General features: G+C 39.3%; 1 protein-coding gene across 2 annotated transcripts in view; it reads right to left on the bottom strand.

Moving 5' to 3' along the window:
• Positions 1-27,078, bottom strand: part of BMPR1A (bone morphogenetic protein receptor type 1A) — a 178,780-nt gene that overhangs the window by 127,802 nt on the left and 23,900 nt on the right. The window lies entirely within an intron of this gene.

The following is a 27,078-nucleotide window of genomic DNA, read 5'->3' as shown; positions in this document are numbered from 1 at the left end:
TGTAAGCAGAGCTGTGATAAACATATGGATGCATCTGTCTTTTTCAAACTGGGCTCCTGCATTGTTAGGATAAATTCCTAGGAGTGAAATTCCTGGGTCAAATGGTATTTCTATTTTGAGTTTCTTGAGGAACCTCCATACTGCTTTCCACAATGGTTGAACTAATTTACATTTCCACCAGCAGTGGAGGAGGGTTCCCCTTTTTCCACAACATCACCAACATTTCTTGTTTGTCTTTTGGATGGTGGCGATCTCTACTGGTGTGAGGTTATATCTCATTGTGGTTTTAATTTGCATTTCTCTGAGGACTAGCGATGTGGAGCACCTTTCCATGTGTCTGTTGGCCATCTGAATTTCTTCTTTGGAGAAGTGTCTGCTCAGCTCCTCTGACCATTTTTTTTTTTGTTCCCCCAGTGATGCTCCCCGCCTGGTGCCCCACCCCGCCTAGTGCTCCCACCTGGTCCTCCCACCTGGTCCTCCCCTCCTGGTCCTCCTGCCTGGTCCTCCCGCCTGGTCTCCCCGCCACTCCCCATCAGCGGGATTCTCATCACAACCACAGGCCTAACCATCTAGTTTCAAAAGGGCAACCAGCCGGGCAGAAGCCCAGGCCCCAGAGCTCCCTTCAGATCACCCCCTTCCACCCACAAGGGATTGGCTTCCCCAGGTAGAGGGTGAGCCTGAGTGCGTCCCCATAAAGGCCAAAAATGTGCCATCAGTCACGCACCCTGTTGCCCATGAGCTCCACCTTGGAGAGCGTCCGCTGGCCTATGCTGTCTCATAGCAGTACCACGGGGACACTTACAGTCACCAAGACGGTGCTCTGACCATTTTTTAATTGGATTTTTTGCTTTTTATTTGTTGAGGTGTGTGAGCTCTTTATATATTTTGGATGTCAACCTTTTACAAATCTGTCATTTATGAATATATTCTCCCATACTGTAGGTTACCTTTTTGTTCTATTGGTGGTGTCCTTTGCTGTACAGAACCTTTTCAGCTTGATAATAGTCCCACTTGTTCATTTTTGCTTTTGTTTCCTTTGCCCAGGGAGATACGTTCATGAAGAAGTTGCTCATGTTATGTCCAAGAGATTATTGCCTATGTTTTTTCTAAGAGTATTATGGTTTCATAACTTAGATTCAGGTCTTTGATGCATTTCTAATTTACTTTTGTATATGGGGTTAGACAATGATCCACTTTCATTCTCTTACATGTAGTTGTCCAGTTTTGCCAACACCAGCTGTTGAAGACGCTGTCATTTCCCCACTGTATGTCCATGGCTACTTTATCATATATTAATTGACCACATATGTTTGGGTTAATGTCTGAACTCTCTATTCTGTTCCAACGGTCTATGAGTCTGTTCTTGTACCAGTACCAAATTGTGTTAATTACTGTGGCTTTGTAGTAGAGCTGGCAGTTGGGAAGCAAGATACCCCCTACTTTATTCTTCCTTCTCAGGATTGCTTTGGTTATTTGGGGTCTTTTGTGGTTCCATATGAATTTTAAAACTACTTGTTCCAGTACATTGAATAATGCTGTTGGTATTTTCATAGGGATTGAATTTAATCTGTAGATTGCCTTAGGCAGGAAGGCCATTTTTACAATATTAGTTCTTCCTAGCATGGGATGAGTTTCCATTTGCTAATGTCCTTTTTAATTTCTCTTAAGAGTCTCTTGTAGTTTTCAGGGTATAAGTCTTTCACTTCCTTGGTTAGGTTTATTCCAAGGTATTTTATTCTTTTTGATGCAATTGTGAATGGAACTGATTTCCTGAGTTCTCTTTCTGCTAGTTCATCATTAGTGTATATGAATGCAACAGATTGCTGTGTATTAATTTTGTATCCCGCAACTTTGCTGAATTCAGGTATTAGTTGTACTAGTTTTGGAGTGGAGCCTTTAGGGTTTTTATGTACAATATCATGTCATCTGCAAATAGTGACAATTTGACTTCTTCTTAACCAATCTGGATGCCTTGTATTTCTTTGTTTTGTCTGACTGCCATGGCTAGGACCTCCAGTACTATGTTGAATAACAGTGGGGAGAGTGGGCATCCCTGTCTTGTTCTTTATCTCAGAGGAAAAGCTTTCAGCCTCTTGCTGTTCAGTATGATGTTAGCTGTGGGTTTATCATATATGGCCTTTATTATGTTGAGGTACTTGCCCTCTAAACCCATTTTGTTGAGCTTTTATCATGAATGGATGTTGAATTTTGTCGAATACTTTTTCAGCGTCTATGGAGATGATCATGTGGTTTTTGTCCTTCTTTTCGTTGATGTGGTGGATGATCTTGATGGATTTTCAAATGTTGTACCTTCCTTGCATCCCTGAGATGAATCCCACTTGATCATGGTGTATGATGCTCTTGATGTATTTTTGAATTCAGTTTGCTAATATTTTGTGGAGTGTCTTTGCATGCATGTTCATCAGGGATATTGGTCTGTAATTTTCTTTTTTGGTGGGGTCTTTGCCTGGTTTTGGTATTAGAGTGATGCTGGCTTCATAGAATGAGTTTGCAAGTATTTTCTCCTCTTCTATTTATTTGGAAAACTTTAAGGAGAATGGGTATTGCATCTTTTCTATGTGTCTGATAAAATTCAGCGGTGAATCCATCTTGCCCAGGGATTTTGTTCTTGGGTAGTTTTTCAATTACCCATTCAATTTCATTGCTGGTAATTGGTCTGTTAAGACTTTCTGTTTCTTCCTTGGTCAGTCTTGGAAGGTTGTATTTTTCTAGGAAGTTGTCCATTTCTTCTAGGTTTCCAGCTTGTTAGCATATAGATTTTCACAGTATTCTCTAATAATGCTTTGTATTTCTGTGTGGTCTGCCGTGATTTTTCCTTTCTCATTTCCAATTCTGTTGATTTGTGTAGATTCCCTTTTTCTCTTAATAAGTCTGGCTAGGGGCTTATCTATTTTGTTTATTTTCTCAAAGAACCAGCTCTTGGTTTCACTGATTTTTTATTGTTTTATTCTCCTCAATTTTATTTATTTCTTCTCTCATCTTTATTATGTCCTTCCTTCTGCTAACTTTAGGCCTCATTTGTTCTTCTTTTTCCAGTTTCAATAATTGTGCCTTTATTCATTTGGGATTGTTCTTCTTTAAATAGACCCGGATTGCTATATACTTTCCTCTTAGAAGCGCCTTCACTGCATCCCACAGAAGTTGGGGCTTTGTGCTTTGTTGTCATTTGTCTCCATGTATTCCTTGATCTCTGTTTTAATTTGGTCGTTGATCCACTGATTATTTAGGAGCATGTTTTTAAGCCTCCATGTGTTTGTGGGCCTTTTTGCTTTCTTTTTACAATTTATTTCTAGTTTTATGCCTTTGTGGTCTGAGAAATTTGTTGGTAGAATTTCAATCTTTTGGAATTTACTGAGGCTCTTTTTGTGGCCTAGTATGTGGTCTATTCTGGAAAATGTTCCATGTGTACTGGAGAAGCATGTGTATCCTGCTGCTTTTGGGTGTGGAGTTCTGTAGATGTCTGTTAGGTCCATGTGTTCTAGTGTGTTGTTCAGTACCTCAGTGTCCTTACTTATTTTCTGTCTGGTGGTTCTGTCCTTTGGAGTGAGTGGTATGTTGAGGTCTCCTAAAATGAATGTATTGCATTCTATTTCTCCTTTAATTCTGTTAGTATTTGTTTCACATATGCTGGTGAATCAATTTATAATGGTTATATCCTCTTGTTGGACTGACCCATTTATCATTATATAATGTCCTTCTTTATCTCTTGTTACTTTCTTTGTTTTGAAGTCTATTTTGTCTGATAGAAGTACTGCAGCACCAGCTTTTTTCTCCCTATTGTTTGCATGAAATATCTTTTTCCATCCCTTCACTTTTAGTCTGTGTATGTCTTTGAGTTTGAGGTGAGTCTCTTGTAAGCAGCATATAGATGGGTCTTGCTTTTTTATCCATTCTATTACTCTGTGTCTTTTGATTGGTGCATTCAATCCATTTACATTTAGGGTGATTATTGAAAGATATGTACTTATTGTCATTGCAGGCTTTAGATTCGTGGTTACCAAGGGTTCAAGAGTAGCTTCTTCACTATCTAACCATCTAACTTGACTCACTTATTAAGCTATTATAAACACAGTGTGATGATTCTCTATTTCTCTCCCTTCTTATTCCTCCTCCTCCATTCTTGGTATGTTAGGTGTTTTATTCTGTACTCTTTTGTGTTTCCTTTGACTGCTTTTGTGAATAGTGGATTTTATATTTTGGCTTTAGTTAGTATTTGGTTGGTCTTCTTTCTTTGCTGTGATTTTATTTTCTCTGGTGACATCTATTTAGCCTTAGGAGTGCTTCTTCCATCTAGAGCAGTCCCTTTAAAACATCCTGTAGAGGTGGTTTGTGGGAGGCAAATTCCCTCAACTTTGCTTGTCTGGAAATTGTTTAATCCTTCCTTCATATTCAAATGACAATCGTGCTGGATACAGTATCCTTGGTTCAAGGCCCTTAACTGTTTCATTGCATTAAGTATATCATGCCATTCTCTTCTGGCCTGTAAGGTTTCTGTTGAGAATTCTGATGATAGCCTGATGGGTTTTCCTTTGTAGGTGACTATTTCTCTCTCTGGCTGCATTTACTACTCTGTCCTTGTCTTTGATCTTTGCCATTTTAATTATTATATGTCTTGGTGTTGTCCTCTTTGGATCCCTTTTGTTGGGAGATCTGTGACCTTACACAGTCTGAGAGACTATATCCTCCCCCAGTTTGGGGAAGTTTTCAGCAAGTATTTCTTTAAAGACACTTTCTATCACTTTTTATCTCTCTTCTTCTTCTGGTACCCCTATAATGCAAATATTTCCGTTTGGATTGGTCACTCAGTTCTCTTAATATTCTTTCATTCCTGGAGATCCTTTTGTCTCTCTCTGAGTCAGCTTCTCTGCGTTCCTGTTCTGATTTCTATTCCATTAACGGTGTCTTGCACCTCATCCACTCTGCTCTTAAGTCCTTCCAGATATTGTTTTATTTCTGTATTCTCCCTCCTGACTTCATCCCTAAACTCTTGCATATTTCTCTGCAGGTCCATTAGCATGATTATAACCTTTATTTTGAATTCTTTTTCAGGAAGATTGGTTATATCTATTTCCCCAGGCCCTCTCTCGGGGGTTGTCTGGGTAATTCTGTACTGGACCAAATTCTTCTGTCTTTTCATGGTGACAGAGGTAGTTGCAGGCAGGTGGCGCATGTATCAGCTGGGAGAACAAAGTACCTTCATGCTTGCTGGTTGCCTTGCCCTTCTCCGCTGCCTGTGCCGGTTACCTGTACACTGGGAGCAGCCTCCAGGTTAATCCCCTGAGCCACCATGGGCGGGGCAGCCTTCGGGGTAGCCCAGAGCCCTGTGGGGAGTGGGAGGCGCACCAGGTGTGCTCTCCTGCGAGAACAGCACCTCTTCATGCCTTGGCCCAGTTCCTCTGCCTCTGCCAGGCAGCTGTGTGCCGGCGGCGGCCTCTGGGTCTGGCCCGGGCAGCTGTGCGCGGGGAGGAGACTCTGGGCGGTTACTGTGGGCGCGGTCGCTCTCCGGCTGCCCCACTGCTGTCACTGGGCTGTTCCAGCCGTGGTAATGAATGGCAGGTTGCTTATCACCATGAGGGGCTTCAGAGCTGTGTTGCCACCCAGGGAGCAGGGGTGGCTGAAGTTCCTCAGAATTCCAGCCTGCTGGGCTGAGTGTGCTGGGATGATTCCGTCCAGCTCTGAGGCCCCTGTCCCTTTAAGACTTTCAAAAAGCACTCACTTTTTTTTTTGTCGCAGGGGAGCCAGCTGCGGGGACCCGCTCTCAGATTTCACTTTTCCGTTTCCCTTATATCCAGCACACCATGCAATGTGTGTCTGTGCTCCTGATGCAGATTACTAGGACTAGTTATTTAGCAGTTCTGCACTTCCACTCCCTCCCCGCTCCAACTCCTTTCCACCCACCAATGAGCTGGGTAGGGGGAGCGCTCAGGTCCCGCTGGGCCATGGCTCGTATCTTACCCCCTTCGTGAGATGCTGAGTTCTCACAGATGTAGATGTAGCCTGGCTGTTGTACCGTATCCTCTGGTCTCTCTTTTAGGAATAGTTGTATTTGTTGTATTTTCAAAAATATATATGGTTTTGGGAGGAGATTTCCATTGCCCTACTAATGCCGCCATCTTGGCTACTCCTCAAGTCTATAGGTTTTTCACTTTACACCACTTAACCAAATATAAAAGTTCACTTCCATTCCCTATTTTACATGAAACATACTTGGGTCAATGGAATGGAATTCTTTTTTAAATTTTCAGTGCAAGAGTAACATAACAAAACAGCAGCACTAAGAAATTCTGCCTTTAGTCCACTGGTTTACTCACCTTATGTCTAGACTCCCCTGAAACAAACCCTAGCCAGACTAGGGATATAGTACACCATCACTGAGTAGAAATTTTAAGTATCTTAGTCCCATGATACACCACTTCCCTTCCCCCGAAAATGTATGTTTAGTCAAATTCTTTTCCCGTGAGACTGATCCAATTTATGACAGTGGCAAACAGACGCATCAAATAATTCTGCCAGTTTAATAGGTGTGTAGTATAAACATGGGGTTATTTCATTTCCCATGCCTTTAACTGGGATTAACACAAACAGCATTTTTGCAGATAGTGATTTACTACCTTTGCCCACATAATGTAACTGTCTACTCCTTGCCTTTTCTCCTAATCTTAATTACTTACCCAACAAACCATATTTTATTTTGGATTAAAAGCTTCCATTTGGTTATATATTTCACACCCCACTTTTCCCTTCCATTTTTAATTTGTTTTATTGGTTTTTACTGTATAAAGTCAATTCTTTATTGAACTAAAAGCCAAGTATCCAAACATTAGTGAGCCCTTTCTTCACTGGTGTGTTTGTTGCAAGTATACTGCATGCCTAATTTAAAATGTGACTCTTTCTGTATTCTTCCTCAATTTGCTTAATTATTCCATTGTCAGTTATTCTACTACACATAGTTGTGCTCTGAATTGAGAGAGTATTTTTAAGAGTGTGGAATCTGTAAAGCAAGCATTAGATGGTATTCTTTTTAATCCTGATATCATTCACAAAATGATAAAGATGACATTTCAACCAAATAAAAAGTTATTATTTAATAAAGAGTGTTGTAAAACTGGGTAGACATCTGGCTTTTAAAAAAGAGAGAGAGAGAGCTCTATCTCACTCCTTAGACCAAAAATAAATTGAGTCTACAAGAAAAGTTTTAGTCTTTCTCTCAGACAAGAGGAAGCCATTCTAAGCCTGACACATTAAATTACTGAGGGAAAAAATGGTAAGCTCCTTTTAAGAAAAGTTACATTTTAGTTGCCTATTAGACAGTCAAGTGGAGTATAAATTAACATTTCTGAGGAGGGTTTCAGGCTGCAGACTAAAAATTGGGTGTCATCAACACAAAAAAGTTTCAAAGTCTTGAGATCAGAGAAGATCAACCAGAGAATGAATATGGCTAAAAAAGAGGTATAAGAACTGAGCCCTGGAATATTACAGGACAAAAAACACTGGGATAGAACCCAAGAAGTGTGCAGTTCTGGAAGCCAAGTCAAGAAAGTGTTTCCAGGAGGAGAGAATAAGTGACCACCTGTGTCAAAATACTGTTAATGGGTCAAATAATTCAAAGATGAAAAAGGAAGAGTCATGGGTAACCTTCACAAGAGCACTTTAGGAAGAGTGCTGGAAGGGAAAGCCCAATTAGAGCAAGCCGACTCATAAGATACTAACAGACACTAAATAGAACACTCCACCCCCAAAAAAAGGTAGGGGGAGAAAAACGGAGCAACAATTAGAGGGAAAAGTGAAGTCAAGATAGGCTTTGTTATTAAGATGAGAGAAGTGTAAGTATGTTGTTGTGCGGATGAGAAGATGCAGGATGTAAGAGAGAAGGGATAGAATTACAGCACAGTGGAGGTTGTGGTCGCTGCCAGAAGCATGGTCAGTTCATTCCATAGTGACAGACAGAAGTGAAAATACATGGAGCACAGATGAAGACAGATGGAGAGATGTGGTGGCAGGGGCTCTACTTGCGGCATCTGCTTTCTCAGAGAGATGAAAAGCAAAGTTGTGTACTGAGATCAAAGAATATGGAAGGTAGTGTTGGCGGTTTGAGGGGGAGGAGGTTTAAATAACCACCTGGTGAGATTGGGAGAGTAAATGGACTATGAACTATTTCTGAGCAACATTATGGGCTCCTCTAACTTTTGTGGCCATTAATTGAAAATAAGACCTGTTACCAAAGCTAGTTCTCCAGCCACTCTCAGCAGCAGAAGTGCAGGTGTAGCAGCACCCAAACAAGAAGCGACCACTGACAGAACTGAAGGGGAAAACAGCAACACAATAATAGTAAACTTCAACATTCCAATTTTAATAATGGACAGAGCAACCAGATACAAGACTGGTAAGAAAAAAGAATCTGAACAGCACTAAGGACCATCTGGGCCTAGGAGACATAAACAGAACACTCTACCCACCAGCAGCACAATACATATTCTTCTCAGGCACACACAGAACATTCTCTATGACAGATCACATGTGAGCCCACAAAACAAGTATTGACAAAATTAAGAATACTGAAATAATATCAACTGTCTTTTCCAACCTCAACAGAATATAACTAGAAATCAACAGTAGGAAAACTGGAAAATTCACAAATACATGAAAATCAACACGCTCTTAAACAATTAACAGTTCAAAGTAGAAGTCACAAGGTAAAATAGAAAATACATTGAGACAAATGAAAACAAAACACAAAATGACTAAACTTATGGAAGGTAGCAAAAGCAGTTCTAAGAGGGAAGTTTATAGTAGTAAATGCCTACAGTTAAAAAGGAAGAGACATCTCAAATCAGCAATCTAACTTTATACCTCAAACAACTAGAAAAAGAACAAATAAAACTCATTTATAAAGGAAAAACTCAAAGATTACAACAGAAATAAAATACAGAATAGAAAAAAAAGAAGGAAACTAAGAGTTTGTTTTTGAAAAGATTGATAAAATGGACACAACCCTAGCCAGACTAAGAAGAAAAAGACTCAGAGAACTAAAACGAGAAATGAAAGGGAAGACATTACAACTGATACCACAGAAATAAAAAGGATTTAAGAGATTACTATTAATAATTATACAGCAACAATTAAGATAACCTAGAAGAAATGAATAAATTCCTAGACACATGCAACCTACCAAAACTGAATCATGAAGAAAACCTATAGAACAGGCCCTCTAACTAGCAAGGAGATTAAATCGGTAATCAAAAATCTCTGACAAAGAAAATCCTAGGACCAAATGGTTGCAATGGAGAATTTCACCAAATAGTTAAAGGAGAATTAATGCCAATCCTTCTCAAAGTCTTCTAAAACACTAAAGAGGGAATACTTCTAAACTCACTTTATGAACCCAGCTCTACCCTGATACCAAAGTCAGCCAAAGATACTACTGGAAAAGAAAACAACATATAGATCAGTATCCCTGAGAAATATAAATGCAAAAGACCTAAAAAAAATACTAGCAAACCAAATTCAATAGCACATTTGAAGTATTACAAGTATTATATATATATATATATGGGATTTATCCCAGGATACAAGGATTGTTCAACATAAGAAAATTAATAAATGTAATTTAGCACATGGAAGAAAAAAAAATCACAACATCATCTCAATTGGTGCAGAAAAAGCATTTGACAAAATTCAACATTTCATGATGAAACACTCAACAAACGAGAATAGAAAGGAATTACTTCAACATAAAAAAGGCCACATAGGTGGACGAGAGCCAAGATGGCAGCGAGAGCAGAGCAGTGGAAATCTCCTCCCAAAAACACATAGAGCTATGAAAATATACCAAAGAAAAATCTTCCTAAAATAGAGCCCAGAGGACACAGGACAACATCCAGACCACATCCACACCTGCAAAAACCCAGCGCCTCGTGAAGGGGGTAAGATACAAGCCCCGGCCTGGCGGGAACCGAGCGCCCCAACCCCCGGCTCCCGGTGGGTGGAAAGAAACCGGAGCGGTTTTGTTTTTTTTTTTTGGCCAGTGCTTTTTGGAAGCCTTAAAGAGACAGGGACCTCGTTGCTAGGGAGGCAGGGTGGCGGGACCGGTGAGCAGGTGCCTGGGACCGGCACTTGAGGACGGACGAAATCGCGCGTTTTTCCCTTTTTTTTCTCTTTTTGGCGAGTGCTTTTTGGAAGCCTTAAAGGGACAGGGACCCCGGTGCTATGGAGGCAGGGCGGCGGGACTGTTGAGCGGGTGCCTGGGACCAGCGCCTGAGGACAAAGAATATCCCGCATTTTTCCCTGCGGGACCGGTGGGCGGGTGCCTGAGACCGGCACCTGAGGACGAAGGAAATCACGCATTTTTCCCCTTTTTTTTTCTCTTTTTGGCGAGTGCTTTTTGGAAGCCTTAAAGGGACAGGGACCCTGGTGCTAGGGAGGCAGGGCGGCGGGACTGGTGAGCGGGTGCCTGGGACCGGCGCGTGAGGACAAACAATATCGCGCGTTTTTCCCTGCGGGACCAGTGGGCAGGTGCTTTTTGGAAGCCTTGAAGGGACAGGGACCCTGCTGCTAGGGAGGCAGGGCAGCAGGACCAGTGAGCAGGTGCCTGGGACTGGTGCCTGGGGACAAAATAAAAAAATCAAGGGTTTTTTCCTTTTTTTTTTTTTTTTTTCTGTTCCCTCTCTAATTGTTGCTGTTGTTGTTTTGGTTTGGAGAGTGCTTTTTGGAAGTTTTAAAGGGGCAGGACAGGTCACTTACACCAGAGGCAGGGAATCTGGAGATCTCTGGGCACTCTAACCCCCCAGGCAGCAGGGAGCACAGAGGCCCCTTACGGAGATAAATAGGCTCCCAGCTGCTCCCCCTCCAATGGGGCTCCACCATTTTGGAGGAGCAGCCCCAGCCAAGCCGCGCTCACAGCTACAGGGGAGATAAACCCCATAGCAACCGGGCAGGAAGCAGAAGCCCTGTCTGCACACAGCTGCCCAGCACAAGCCACTAGAGGTCGCTATTCTCCCAGGTGAGGAAGGCCACAAACCAACAAGAAGGGAAGCTCTTCCAGCGGTAACTTGTACCAGCTCTGCACACTATCTCTATCACCATGAAAAGACAAAACTACAGGAAGACAAAAATCACAGAGACAACACCTGAGAAGGAGACAGACCTAACCAGTCCTGAAAAAAAATTCAAAATAAAAATCATGAACATGCTGACAGAGATGCAGAGAAAAATGCAAGAGCAATGGGATGAGATGCAGAGAAAAATGCAAGAGCAGTGGGATGAAGTCCAGAGGGAGATCACAGATGTCAGGAAGGAGATCACAGAAGTGAAACAATCCCTGGAAGGATTTATAAGCAGAATGGATAAGATGCAAGAGGCCATTGAAGGAATAGAAGCCAGAGAACAGGAACGTATAGAAGCTGACATAGAGATAAAAGGATCTCCAGGAATGAAACAATACTAAGAGAACTATGTGACCAAGCCAAAAGGAATAATATTCATATTATAGGGATACCAGAAGAAGAAGAAAGAGGAAAAAGGATAGAAAGTCTCTTTGAAGAAATAATTGCTGAAAACTTCCCCAAACTGGGGGAGGAAATAATCGAACAGACCATGGAATTACACAGAACCCCCAACAGAAAGGATCCAAGGAGAACAACACCAAGACACATAGTAATTAAAATGGCAAGGATCAAGGACAAGGAAAGAGTTTTAAAGGCAGCTAGAGAGAAAAAGGTCACCTATAAAGGAAAACCCATCAGGCTAACATCAGACTTCTCAACAGAAACCCTACAGGCCAGAAGAGAATGGCATGATATACTTAATGCAATGAAACAGAAGGGCCTTGAACCAAGGATACTGTATCCAGCACGACTATCATTTAAATATGATGGCGGGATTAAACAATTCCCAGACAAGCAAAAGCTGAGGGAATTTGCTTCCCACAAACCACCTCTACAGGGCATCCTACAGGGACTGCTCTAAATGGGAGCACTCCTAAAAAGAGCACAGAACAAAACACACAACATATGAAGAATGGAGGAGGAGGAATAAGAAGGGAGAGAAGAAAAGAATCTCCAGACAGTGTATATAACAGCTCAATAAGTGAGCTAAGTTAGGCAGTAAGATACTAAAGAAGCTAACCTTGAACGTTTGGTAACCACGAATCTAAAGCCTGCAATGGCAATAAGTACATATCTCTCAATAGTCACCCTAAATGTAAATGGACTTAATGCACCAATCAAAAGACACAGAGTAATAGAATGGATAAAAAAGCAAGACCCATCTATATGCTGCTTACAAGAAACTCACCTCAAGCCCAAAGACAGGCACAGACTAAAAGTCAAGGGATGGAAAAACATATTTCAAGCAAACAACAGTGAAAAGAAAGCAGGGGTTGCAGTACTAATATCAGACACAACAGACTACAAAATAAAGAAAGTAACAAGAGATAAAGAAGGGCACTACATAATGATAAAGGGCTCAGTCCAACAAGAGGATATAACCATTCTAAATATCTATGCACCCAACACAGGAGTACCAGCATTTGTGAAACAAATACTAACAGAACTAAAGAGGGAAATAGACTGCAATGCATTCATTTTGGGAGACTTCAACACACCACTCACCCCAAAGGATAGATCCACCGGGCAGAAAATAAGTAAGGACACACAGGCACTGAACAACACACTAGAACAGATGGACCTAATAGACATCTATAGAACTCTACATGCAAAAGCAACAGGATATACATTCTTCTCAAGTGCACATGGAACATTCTCCAGAATAGACCACATACTAGCTCACAAAAAGAGCCTCAGTAAATTCCAAAAGACTGAAATCCTACCAACCAACTTTTCAGACCACAAAGGTATAAAACTAGAAATAAATTCTACAAAGAAAACAAAAAGGCTCACAAACACATGGAGGCTTAACAACATGCGTCTAAATAATCAATGGATCAATGAACAAATCAAAATAAAGATCAAGGAATATACAGAAACAAATGACAACAACACAAAGCCCCAACTTCTGTGGGATGCAGCGAAAGCAGTCTTAAGAGGAAAGGATATAGCAATCCAGGCACACTTGAAGAAGGAAGAACAATCCCAAATGAATAGTCTAACATCACAATTATCGAAACTGGAAAAAGAAGAACAAATGAGGCCTAAAGTCAGCAGAAGGAGGGATATAATAAAGATCAGAGAAGAAATGAACAAAATTGAGAAGAATAAAACAATAGGAAAAATCAACGAAACCAAGAGCTGGTTCTTTGAGAAAATAAACAAAATAGATAAGCCTCCAGCCAAACTTATTAAGAGAAAAAGAGAATCAACACAAATCAACAGCATCAGAAATGAGAATGGAATAATCACGACAGACTCCACAGAAATACAAAGAATTATTAAAGACTACTATGAAAACCTATATGCCAACAAGCTGGAAAAACTAGAAGAAATGGATAACTTCCTAGAAAAATACAACCTCCCAAGATTGACCAAGGAAGAAACACAAAAGTTAAACAAACCAATTACGAGCAAAAAAATTGAAACGGCAATCAAAAAACTACCCAAGAACAAAACCCCGGGGCCGGACGGATTTACCTCTGAATTTTATCAGACACACAGAGAAGACATAACACCCATTCTCCTTAAAGTGTTCCAAAAAATAGAAAAGGAGGTAATACTCCCAAACTCATTCTATGAAGACAACATCACCCTAATACCAAAACAAGGCAAAGACCCCACCAAAAAAGAAAATTACAGACCAATATCCCTGATGAATGTAGATGCAAACATACTCAATAAAATATTAGCAAACAGAATTCAACAGTATATCAAAAGGATCATACACCATGACCAAGTGGGATTCATCCCAGGGATGCAAGGATGGTACAACATTCGAAAATCCATCAACATCATCCACCACATCAACAAAAAGAAAGACAAAAACCACATGATCATCTGCACAGCTGCTGAAAAAGCATTTGACAAAATTCAACATCCATTCATGATAAAAACTCTCAGGAAAATGGGAATAGAGGGCAAGTACCTCAACATAATAAAGGCCATATATGATAAACCCACAGCCAACATTATACTGAACAGCGAGAAGCTGAAAGCATTTGCTCTGAGATCGGGAACCAGACAGGGATGCCCACTCTCCCCACTGTTATTTAACATAGTACTGGAGGTCCTAGCCACGGCAATCAGACAAAACAAAGAAATACAAGGAATCCAGATTGGTAAAGAAGAAGTTAAACTGTCACTATTTGCAGATGATATGATACTGTACATAAAAAACCCTAAAGACTCCACTCCAAAACTACTAAAACTGATATCAGAATACAGCAAAGTTGCAGGATACAAAATTAGCACACAGAAATCTGTAGCTTTCCTATACACTAACAATGAACCAATAGAAAGAGAAATCAGGAAAACCATTCCATTCACCATTGCATCAAAAAGAATACCTAGGAATAAACCTAACCAAAGAAGTGAAAGACCTATACCCTGAAAACTACAAGTCACTCTTAAGAGAAATTAAAGAGGACACTAACAAATGGAAACTCATCCCATGCTCATGGCTACGAAGAATTAATATCATCAAAATGGCCATCCTGCTCAAAGCAATATACAGATTTGATGCAATCCCTATCAAATTACCAGCAACATTCTTCAATGAACTAGAACAAACAATTCAAAAATTCATATGGAAACACCAAAGACCCCGAATAGCCAAAGCAATCCTGAAAAAGAAGAATAAAGTAGGGGGGATCTCACTCCCCAACTTCAGGCTCTACTACAAAGCCATAGTAATCAAGACAATTTGGTACTGGCACAAGAATAGAGCCACAGACCAGTGGAACAGATTAGAGACTCCAGAAATTAACCCAAACATATATGGTCAATTAATATTTGACAAAGGAGCCATGAACATACAATGGCAAAATGACAGTCTCTTCAACAGATGGTGCTGGCAAAACTGGACAGCTACATGTAGGAGAATGAAACTTGACCATTGTCTAACCCCATATACAAAGGTAAACTCAAAATAGATCAAAGAACTGAATGTAAGTCATGAAACCATTAAATTCTTGGAAAAAAACAGGCAAAAACCTCTTAGACATAAACATGAGTGACCTCTTCTTGAACATATCTCCCTGGGCAAGGAAAACAACAGCAAAAATGAGCAAGTGGGACTACATTAAGCTGAAAAGCTTCTGTACAGCGAAAGACACCATCAATAGAACAAAAAGGAACCCTACAGTGTGGGAGAACATATTTGAAAATGACAGATCCGATAAAGGCTTGACATCCAGAATATATAAAGAGCTCACAAGCCTCAACAAACAAAAAACAAATAACCCAATTAAAAAATGGGCAGAGGAACTGAACAGACAGTTCTCTAAAAAAGAAATACAGATGGCCAACAGACACAAGAAAAGATGCTCCACATCACTAATTATCAGAGAAATGCAAATTAAAACTACAATGAGTTATCACCTCACACCAGTAAGGATGGCTGCCATCCAGAAGACAAACAACAACAAATGTTGGCGAGGCTGTGGAGAAAGGGGAACCCTCCTACACTGCTGGTGGGAATGTAAATTAGTTCAACCATTGTGGAAAGCAGTATGGAGGTTCATCAAAATGCTCAAAACAGACCTACCATTTGACCCAGGAATTCCACTCCTAGCAATTTACCCTAAGAACACAGCAATCAAGTTTGAGAAAGACAGATGCACCCCTATGTTTATCGCAGCACTATTTACAATAGCCAAAAATTGGACGCAACCTAAATGTCCATCAGTAGATGAATGGATAAAGAAGATGTGGTACATATACACAATGGAATACTACTCAGCCATAAGAAGAGGGAAAATCCTACCATTTGCAGCAACATGGATGGAGCTGGAGAGTATTATGCTCAGTGAAATAAGCCAAGCAGAGAAAGAGAAATACCAAATGATTTCACTCATCTGAGGAGTATAAGAAGAAAGGAAAAACTGAAGGAACAAAACAGCAGCAGAATTACAGAACCCAAAAATGGACTAACAGGTACCAAAGGGAAAGGAACTGGGGAGGATGGGTGGGCAGGGAGGGATAAGGGCGGGAGAAGAAGAAGGGGGGTATTAAGATTAGCATGCATGGGGGGGAGGGAGAAAGGGGAGGATGGGCTGCACAACACAGAGAGGACAAGTAGTGACTCTACAACATTTTGCTAAGCTGATGGACAGTAATCGTAATGTGGTTGTTAGGGGGGACCTGATAAAGGGGAGAGCATAGTAAACATAGTATTCTTCATGTAGGTATAGATTAAAAATAAAAAAAAAAAAAAGAAAAAAAGAAAGAAAAGGGGGATTACTCCTTGATAGGATAAAACTATTGGTAAATCAAAGATCAACACATGCTTTAAATATCCTTACTGTTGATCACTTAAAGGGTGTCAGATGATCAGCTATGGAGGTAGTCTTTTCTGATAATATTCCTTTCTCTTAAAAAAAAAAAAAAAAGCAGTTACTGTGTGCTGACCTCCAATGAGTTCTGCACAGTGGTATAGAGGGCATGTCAAAGTGTGGGCAAAGGGTCTGTTTGTTTCTATGCAGAAGATCAAGGCCTAGCTTGGATACCCAGAAAATGAACTAAGATACGATATGAGGAGGAGCTTCCGGCATCAGCACTCTCTGGAGGACTTGTGCCAGGGGATGATCATCAAAAAGCCTCCACAGGGATCCGGACGATGCTGCAGTTGTGGCTGCATCCAGCCCACCATCTCCTGGACTTGCCATAGGAATGAGGAGGGAGATGTCTAGGCTGGCATGTGCATACAGTGAGACAACGAATTTGACCAGATCTGTACTGTTGGAACTCAACCAGGAGTTGGGAGGGGTGCAAGGTGTAGCACTCCAAAATCTTATGACTATAGACTATCTACGGTTAAAAGAACATATGGGATGTGAACAGATCCCAGAAATGGGCTGCTTTAATTTGTCTGATTTCTCTCAGACAGTTCAAGTACAGTTGGACAATATCCATCATATCACAGACAAATTTTCACAAATACCTAGGGTGCCTAAATGGTTTTCTTGGCTTCACTGGAGGTGGATGGTAATTACAGATTTGCTTTGTTTATGTCACCGTATTCCTATTATGTTAATATGTGTGTGCAAATTAGTTAGTAGTTTAAAACCTATACATACTTAAGGTACTCTACAAGAAGATATGTTAAAGAAATAATCAATCCTCCCATGTTTCCTTCCATATGCTACATCTGTATCTTTTCTTCTTTCTTCCTAATTACAACCCTTAAATAGAATTCATACCTCATATCGAATTTACCGAGTATCATAATTCCTCCAGGTAGTAAAGATACCTCGAGACAAGTGCTGGGCATAGAACCCACAGGGCATAAATCTGCAAAGAAGTAAAAAGCTAACCTTTTCAAACAATATGGCTTCTCTCTCACTTACCAACTTTACATTTCCCTGTATGGCCCCGGAAGAGGACTGGTTAGCCAGAGACGGGTAAGATTCCTCAAGGGAGGAACAACCTAAGACAGGCACAGTCGCAGGGGGGCCATCAGGTGAGAATTTGGGGATCAACAGAGGTGAGGCTCAGAACCTCACCCCCCCTTTGAGAGAAATCTTCTGCATCCGTGGATGTTTTGCTGCCCTTGTCTAGCTTGGATTAATACTTAGTCCATAGGCACACACCTGATCATCTGATCATCTACATTTGCCCTCTTACAGCACTAAACTATGTTTTCTACCTTTATCTTGCATCTACCTACCACTTCAGCATTTTATTAAAAATAAAAATAATAATAATAATAAAGGGAGAAATGTGGTTTCAACATATAAATCAAGTACAAAAATCAAATGAATATTCATATTTGACCTGATTGTTTATAGGTCATAATGCGTGATCAAAACTGAAAGTTTCTGTGATGAATGCCCTTGTACTGTTCACCATGTAAGAATTCATTCACCATGTAAGAACTTGTTCATTATGCTTCAGAAGATTGGAGACTGACGAGAGTTAGGCTTGAGATGGATTAATGATTGTACATTGAGCATTGACCCCCCTATACTGAATTTTATTGTTGTTAACAACCATTTGATCAATAAATATGAGAGATGCCCTCTTAAAAAAAAAAAAAGGCCACATATGAATAGCCCACAGCTCACATACTCAACTGTGAAAACTGAAAGCTTCTCCTCTAAGATCAGGAACAGGGCAAGGATGACTGCTCTCACCACTACTATTGAACACAGTACTGAAAACCCTAGCCAGAGCAATTAATTAAGAAAAAGAAACAAAAAGCACTCAGATCAAAAAGAAGTTGGTAAAATTATATCTGTTCACAGATAACATGGTATGTAGAAAACTCTTTTTATATGTAGAAAGAATCCAACACAAAAATTGTTAGAATGAATTCAGCAAGGTTACAGAATGTAAAATCTACATTCAAAAATTAGTTGCATTTCTATACATAAACAAATAGCAATCTGAAAAGGAAAGTAAAAGAACCCCACTTACAAAAGCACCAAAAAGAATAAAGTATCTAGGAATAAAGTTAACCAAGGAGGTGAAAGACCTGTACATTGAAAACTACAGAAGGTTGCAGAAAAAAATAAAGAAAGACACAAATACATGGGAAGATATCCTGTGTCCATGGATTGAAGGCATAATGGAAGATCAACAAATGGTGCTGAGAAAACTGTACATATCCACATACAATAGGACAAAGATGGATCCTTATTTTACACCATATACAAAAACTAACTCAAAATAAAGACTTAAATATAAGAAACTATATGTTTCTGAAACTATAAAACTCCTAGAATATAGGGGAAAAATTTCATGGCACTGGAATAGATGATTTCTCCGACATGACACCAAAAGCACAAGCAACAAAACAAATATAGACAAATGGGATTACATCAAAGCTTAAAACTTGGGCAGCAAATGAAGAAATCAACAGAGTAAAAAAGGCAAACTACAATAATATCTTCCTATGCTGACAGATAGTGACTGCAGTCATGTGCGTGAAGATTTAATAATATGGGTAACTACTAGATCACTGTACTGTATATTTGAAACCAATATAAGATTGTTTATCAAAGATACTTCAACTAAAAAAAAAGGCAATCTATGGAATGGGAGAAAGTTTGCAAACCACATGTTGGATAAGTGTTAATATCCAGAACATGCAAAGAATTCATGCTAATAACAAAACATAAATAAATAACCTGATTAAAAATGGGCAAAGGACTTAATAGACATTTCTCCAAGGACAAATTGCCAAAAAGCACATGAAAGATACACATCATTAATCAGCAGTGAAATTCAAATCAAAGCCACAATGAGAGATCATCTAATACCTGTAAGAATGGCTGCTAATGAAAATAAAAAAACTAACAACTGCTGCAAGAGATTGGTGAAATTAGAACCCTTATACAGTGTTGGGATTGTGAAACAGTACAGCTGTTTTTAAGGAGTATGAGTTCTCTTGAAAAAAAGAAAAATAGAACTACCACATGATCCAGCAATTCTACTTCTGGGTATGTATTCAAAGAATTCAAAAACGGGATCTTGAATAGAGATCTGCACACCCATGTTCACTGCAGCATTATTCACAATAACCCAAGAAGTGGAAGTAACCTAACTGTTCATCAATAGGTGAATGGCTAAAGAAAATGTGGTATATATATATATATATATAGAATTGAATATTATTTAGCCTTAAAAAAGGAAATTCTGGAAGGAAGGAAATCACATGTTACAACATTCATGAACCTTTAAGACATTATGCTGTGAAATAAGCCAATCATAAAAAGACAAATACAGCATAATTTCACTTACATGGAGTATCTAATTAAATTCACAGAAACAGAAAACAGACTGGTGGTTGCCAGGGCTGGGGAGGAAAGGGGAATGGGAAGTTGTTGTTCAATGGGTACAGAGTTTCAATCAGGCAAGATGAAAAAGTTCCAGACCTCTTGTACAATAGGCACATAATTAACAATACTGTGCTGTACACTTAAAAATCACCGAGGATAAATTTATGTTATGTACTTACCACATACACACACACACAAAGTGTAAAGTAGGCACAATTGTATTAATACAGCATTGGGGTTTCTCAACTAAGCAATTAAGTGAAGGCAAGAGTGTTGAGAATATTTCCAACCAAGCAATTATGGCAGACCATAGAATTTAAACTGAATAAGGAGAAGGGTGAGAACAGAAGGAAGACTGTGATGAAGAACAGTAAAAAGGCAACAGAGTCAATGGGCTGTAGTTTCCAGTGAGGTAAAAGGACTGTACTAGAAGGCATGAGCTGAAAAGATGCAAAGTGATGATAAGAAAGTAGGGTACTTGAACTTGGAATTATGGAGAGTGTAACAGTTACTGTAACTACAAACATATTATCCTGTAACAGATCTGAGGTATGATCTGGCTTAAAGTAAAGTAAAGGACACTGAAGGAGACCAAGTATAGCAGGTACTGTAACTACAAACATATTATCCTGTAACAGATCTGAGGTATGATCTGGCTTAAAGTTAAGTAAAGTAAAGGACACTGAAGGAAACCAAGAGGCCAAGAAAGTAGTGGAATAAAATCACCCACTGGTACACTGAGATCATCAAGAATTAGAATAAAGTAGTATTGGAGATAGTGAGCCATATAAGATAAAACCTTCTTGTAATGGGGGCTATAGCCAAGGTTTTGTGGAAAACTGCAGGAAGCAGCAGTAGTAGGTGATACTATCTGATTAAAAGATTCAAAATCATGTTTCCTGCTTCATGTACAGTAAGGTGGGAGAAAGAGTGGTACGGAAGTAGCTAAGAGGGTCAGAATAACCCACGTCCAGGCCCACAGGAGAGGTATTCTGGAAAAGAACAACATTCCACTACTTGAGCGAGCTGCAAAATAATCAGTGTCCCCCAGTGTGAATCAAGTTTCAGTTGCAGGGGCTCTTAGTCAGAGGCCCACGACCTCAAAAAATTCAGGCAGTGCATGAACTTAGAAGGGGAAAAATTATATCTTTAGTTTCACCAACCTCTAACTGAAATTTAAATTTAACTATTTAATTTTGAGAGTAGATAAAACCCACAGAAGTATTAACAGTACCTGTAAATCTGTAAAACTAAAAGAAATCAGATATTCTCATCAAATTACACTGTTGCAGATAACTCAACATATTATTTATGTTCATCATTATTTAAAAATTAGGGCAGCTGTTAAAACTCTTCACTGGGTTATTTAATGAGTTAATTAAAGAATACACATATTACTGTATCAAAAAAATCTTTAATTACTTTAATAGTTGTATGTCAATAAGACTGGTTTCCTTTATAATCCAATGTATTTTACACATTTGAAAACATTAGTCTGAGAAGGGGGACACAGACTCCTGTGATTCCCACTCTTTCAACACCAATTGCAATGGTGTATTTTTTCCCTGAATATATGTATAACAATAACAATATTATACACAGCACAGTAATAGTAGTACTTCATTCAGGTACCAAGACAGATTCCAATATGTGTAAATACGTGGGAGGGGGTCTTCCCACACATATGTAACCAAGCAATTCTTGAACACCAACAGGGTGTTAGGAAAATCAACTCAATTCTGATGCTGTCTGTCCGAAGACAGCACCAGATTCCCAGGTTAAGGGTTCCATTCTACAAGACTGCCCTCCACCCCCTACTCCAGATGCCAGTCACAAGCCCCAGGCAGTTACCTGCACTTCTGAACTATGAGCTACAGATTGGAGGTTCACATGACCTCCCCATTAAGTTAGATTAATTTGCTAGAGCAGCTCACAGAACTCAGGAAAACACTAAACATTTACCAGTTTAATAAAGGATACTATAAAGGATACAACTTAACAGCCAGATGAGGAGAGACACAGGGCAAGATCCCAAATAAAGGAGCTTCTATTCTTGTGGAGCTTGGGGCCTGGCTCAGCGGCACATGGAGGTGTTCTGGCTTCCCAAGCACAGAAGCTCTCTCTGGCCAAAAAGCAGAAGCCAACTGAGCAGAGGGTAGCAGAGCACAGAAGAGAGAAAGCAAAAAACTCTTCTCCTGGGTTTTTGGGAGGGCTTCACAGTATAGGCATGATTGACTAAATTATTGGCCAATGGCTGATTCAGCCTCCAGCCTCTGCCCTCGGGCGCTGGTCCAAAAATCTCTCAGTACATGACAAAACTCCCATTTCACCTTTAAGACTGCAGTGTTTTCAGGAACGATGGATAGACCAAATATACCTGGGAAATATATATTTGGTCGAATGAATGTCCAAATATGTATTTCTTATGACTCATTATGTCATACTGCCCTAAAAACGTTGAGAACACTTGAGAGCAAGAAGGTGAATAGAAAGGTCAGAAAAAGAGAAGCAATGAAAAGGTTTCAGAAGTGGGAGGGCAGTGGTAGAAAAGGGTCTGCCAAAGAGACTGATTATACAAAGTCTCATCGGGAATAAAGCTCAACGGGAGGTTAAAAAGAATGAGGGAGATGTAGAAAATGTTAAGTGAAAAAGGCAAATGCAACACAGAATGCATGACACCCTTTGCACAGAAAACAAACCAATGGAAATATGTATTTATAAATGAACAGAAAATTTTAGAAGGATATATAAAGTAGCAACAGTGGCTACCAATGAGAAGTAAACTGAGAAGGGACAGGGAAAGCAACAAGAGAGAAGGAAAGTGTAAGTTCACTTTTTTGTATTGTTTTGTTTACTATAAGCATGTACTACTTTTTTTTTATTAAGGTATCACTGATATACACTTTTATGAAGGTTTCACAAGAAAAACAATGTGGTTACTACATTTATCCTTATTATCGAGTCTGTCCCCATACCCCATTGCAGTCACTGTCCAACAGTGTAGTAAGATGCACAGTACTTGTCTCCTCTGTGCTACACTGTCTTCCCCATGACCCCACACACACCATGTGCACTAATCATGATACCCCACAATCCCCTTCTCCCTCCCTCCCACCCGCCTAAGCATGTACTACTTACAAAAAAAAAAAAAACTAGTTATTTTGGGGGAAATCCCTTTTCTACTACCTTAGTGTATTCTTTATTCCTGCAGGACACTAAGGGGTAGGCCTCCAGGGAACTCAAGAGATGCATTCTTGCAGGGGATGTTGTCCAAACCAAATTTTTTGTATAGCAGGATGTGGTGGGCATCATAGGGAATAGTATTAGCTATCTGGGGTTGTCATGAAGTAATCAGCCTTGTATTAGCCCTCCAAACATTTGGCTTTTGTGTTGAGGCAAGCAGCAAATTGGGAGCTTCATCTCCTGGACCTCTCTTTTCAGGATTCGAAGCATGTCCAGGATGGAAAACTGCCAAGAAGGCCAAAATCAATGGGCACTCCTTACCAAATGTAGCAAACATTGCTAGCACTTCTCCAGCTGAACAGCTACTTTTGGTATACAGAGAACCTACTGATTTTTTTGTCCACCATGCACATAGCCATCTTACTGAACTTGTTAGTTTCCCAGGTTTGTCAATTGATTCTCTTAGTTTTCCTAGGTAGATTATATGCTCTGCAAACAACATATGCAAAGAGTACAAGTTTTGGTTTTCCCTTTCAAATATTTACACCTTTGTCCTTTAGCCTCTCTTATTCCACTAGCTGAGGCCTCAGGATAAATGTTTACCAGTAGCATTAAAAATGAGCTCTTAGTATTTGTTCTTTCTTTCATGGGATATATTTTGCCACTTGAGTTTGCTATACGCTTTAGGTAGTTTTACCCTCATCAAGTTGAGAAAGTTTCCTTTTCCTAAACCTAGTCATCAGAAATGATTACTGAATTTTATCTAGTATCTTTTTCTTATTCCAGTTATCAACTGAGACGATCATATTCTCTTCTTTCTTTGACTTATTAATATGGTATAAATGACACTAATAGATTTCCTAAGGTCAATTCACACTTGAACCCCTAGGCTAGCTTTACCCTGGTAGTTTTAATATACTATTGGATTTGGTTTGCTAACATTTTATTTTGGATTTTATAATTAGGTGATAAGAATAGCCTATTGTTTTCTTTTCCTGTGCTATCCTTTTTGCTAGCAGAATTATGCCTGCTTCAGAGAGCATCTTCTCTTCTGCATTTTTACTTTCCTCTGGAAATCTGTGTAATATATGAATCGTCAATTACGTAACATCTCTTTTAAAAAATTTGGCCCTTTTAAAGGATATATTTTTGACAATTCTTTCTTCAGCTATTGATGAAGCTCTATTACGCCTTTTCACTCCATCTGACAATTTCAATAATTTGTATTTTCCCAGGAGTCTATTTCATCCAATTTCTAGGATGCACGGCATCAAGTTATCTATAATATTATCTTACAAGGCTTTGATTTCAGAATTTACTGAGATGTCCCTAGCTCATTTTTAATGTTTATTTCTATCTTGTTTTCTTCTTAATCAGACTTGCCCTGTCTGCCAGCTTTTGATTTTACTTATCAAAAGCTGTTTTGTTTTCATTAACTTACAGTTTTATATTTATTAATTCCTTCACTACTTTATTTTGGTTTATTTTGTTGTTTTTAATCAGCTTAAAATGAATAACTTCCTCATTAAGTTTTAATCTTTCTTATTTACTAATTAACATTTAATTGCTATGAATCTCCCATAAAGTTTCACACGGGCTACATTGATATGTAGTGCTTTCACTGTAATTAGCTTCTAAATTGTGAGACTTTAGTTACAATTGTTCCTTTAAGTTATTACTTAAATAGTATGTCTCTTCCCCCAAAGAAGGTAGGTATTTTTTTTTTTTTGGATTTATGTTTTGTTCATTCTGCATGTTTTTGTTTTTGTTTTTGATTGAAGGTGTGAGGCATGCTACTGCTATTAAATTCTATCATGCTGTGGTCAGAAAACATAAATATAACCTATCTGATTTTTGCTTTCTGAAAATCTGATTTTCTTTGTGGCACAAAATGTACTATTTTTGTGAATATTTCATGTGTCAGCATGAAGCATACATAGTGTCAAGAAATTTCTGTGCAGGAACTATAGCCAGTCTTTATTAACGATCCTTGAATCAGGGAATGTTGTCCAAAAATAAGACTATGTATGTAATTAGTACTGAGAAATGAAATGCCACTGAACATCAATACAGTTATTATTTTCTTCCCAAAACTACCTTTGAGAGAGAATACCTTATTTCTGCAATGAATCTATTTCATTTCTCTCTAATAAATCAACTTCTGGTTACTCAGCTACTTGAATTCCACCATCCGTGACTGGAAGCAAAGCCTCTGTGTCTAATAGCCTGAGCACTTTGGTAACTGCTAACTCCAGTCTCCAGAGATCCAAAAGCAAATCGCTAGACAAAATTAGGGGTCCATCCTCACTCTACTCAACTATGGCCAGGAAAAGCGAGGTCACTGTTGTAAAGACTTTTTAAAACTCACTCACTGCCTGGTCTCTACTTCCAGGAACATAGAAGAACTACACTCTTCTATCCCCTTGCAGTTGGGTAAAGCCAAATGACTAGTTCTGACAGTTGAAGTTACATAACTGCTGGTTACAAGACTTCCAAAGTTCCTTTCTACAGCACAAGAAAGCCATGTGTCCCAGAGTACAGCTACAAGATGGCAGACACTCTGACAGGCTTTATCTCAATTACCTACTTGACCAAGTTGGACATGGAATGAGAAATAAACGTTTTGCTCTGTCAAGCCCCTGAAATTTAGGGATTTGCCCATTAATAAGGCATAACTGATCTGCATCTATCCTGATTAATATTGTTGTCTTATTAACCAACACTTCCCAAAGCTGTGGGAAGGTCAAATTCTTGGATATATTCTCTATTTAAAATAAAATTCATTATCTCTAGTACAAATGAAATTTGGGGAAGAGGGTCTTTCTTTTCTACAGTATCCAAATTTTTCTAAAAACAACATAGTTTTCACAATCAGAGGAAAAATACTCTAAAATGCTAGTAAGAGTTTCATTGGAATTGAAGAGCACTTTGGAACTAGCACTTTGGAACTAGCACCTTAAGTCACTAGCTAGTCTAGTCCTAACCACTTTCATTCTATGGAACAGAGAACTGAGACCTAAGGCATGTCCTGAATAAGACTATCTATCTAATTAGTACTGTATATAAGGATAACTACTCAGGCCTCTGAATTGTTTAAGTCAGTCAAGATAACACATTTTAAGAGCTTTTTCCTCATCTTTTTTTTTCTTGTTATCATTAATGTACAGTTACTTGAACATTATGATTACTAGACTCCCCCTATTATCAAGTCTCCACCACATACCCCATTAGAGTCACTGTCCATCAGCATAGTAAGATACTATAGAATCATTACTTGTCTTCTCTGTACATACTGCCTTCCCCATGTCCCCACCCCACTACATTATGTGTGCTAATCATAATGCCCCGTTCTCCCGCTTATCCCTCCCTTCCCACCCATCCTCTCCAGTCCCTTTCCCTTTGGTAACTGTTAGTCCATTCTTGGGTTCTGTAAGTCTGCTGCTGTTTTGTTCCTTCAGTTTTTGCTTTGTCCTTATACTCCACAGATGAGTGAAATCATTTGATACTTATCTTTCTCCGCCTGGCTTATTTCACTGAGCATAATACCCTTTAGCTCCATCCATGTTGCTGCAAATGGTAAAATTTGTTTTCTTCTTATGGCTGAATAATATTCCATTGTGTATATGTACCACCTCTTCTTTATCCATTCATCTACTGATGGACACTTAGTTGCTTCCATTTCTTGGCTATTGAAAATAGTGCTGCAATAAACATAGAAATGTGTATGTATTTTTCAAACTGGGCTCCTGCATTCTTAGGGAAAATTCCTAAGAGTGGAATTCCTGAGTCAAATGGTATTTCTATTTTGAGTTTTTTGAGGAACCTACATACTGCTTTCCACAATGGTTGAACTAATTTACATTCCTACCAGCAGTGTAGGAGGGTTCCCCTTTCTCCACATCCTTGCCAACATTTGTTGTTGTTTGTCTTTTGCATGTTGGCCATCCCAACTGGTGTGAGGTGACATCTCATTGTGGTTTTAATTTGCA

The sequence above is a fragment of the Manis javanica genome, chromosome 7 (assembly GCF_040802235.1).
Source record: "Manis javanica isolate MJ-LG chromosome 7, MJ_LKY, whole genome shotgun sequence".
Classification (NCBI taxonomy): Eukaryota; Metazoa; Chordata; class Mammalia; order Pholidota; family Manidae; genus Manis; species Manis javanica.
This window is presented reverse-complemented; position numbering and strand designations above follow the sequence as displayed.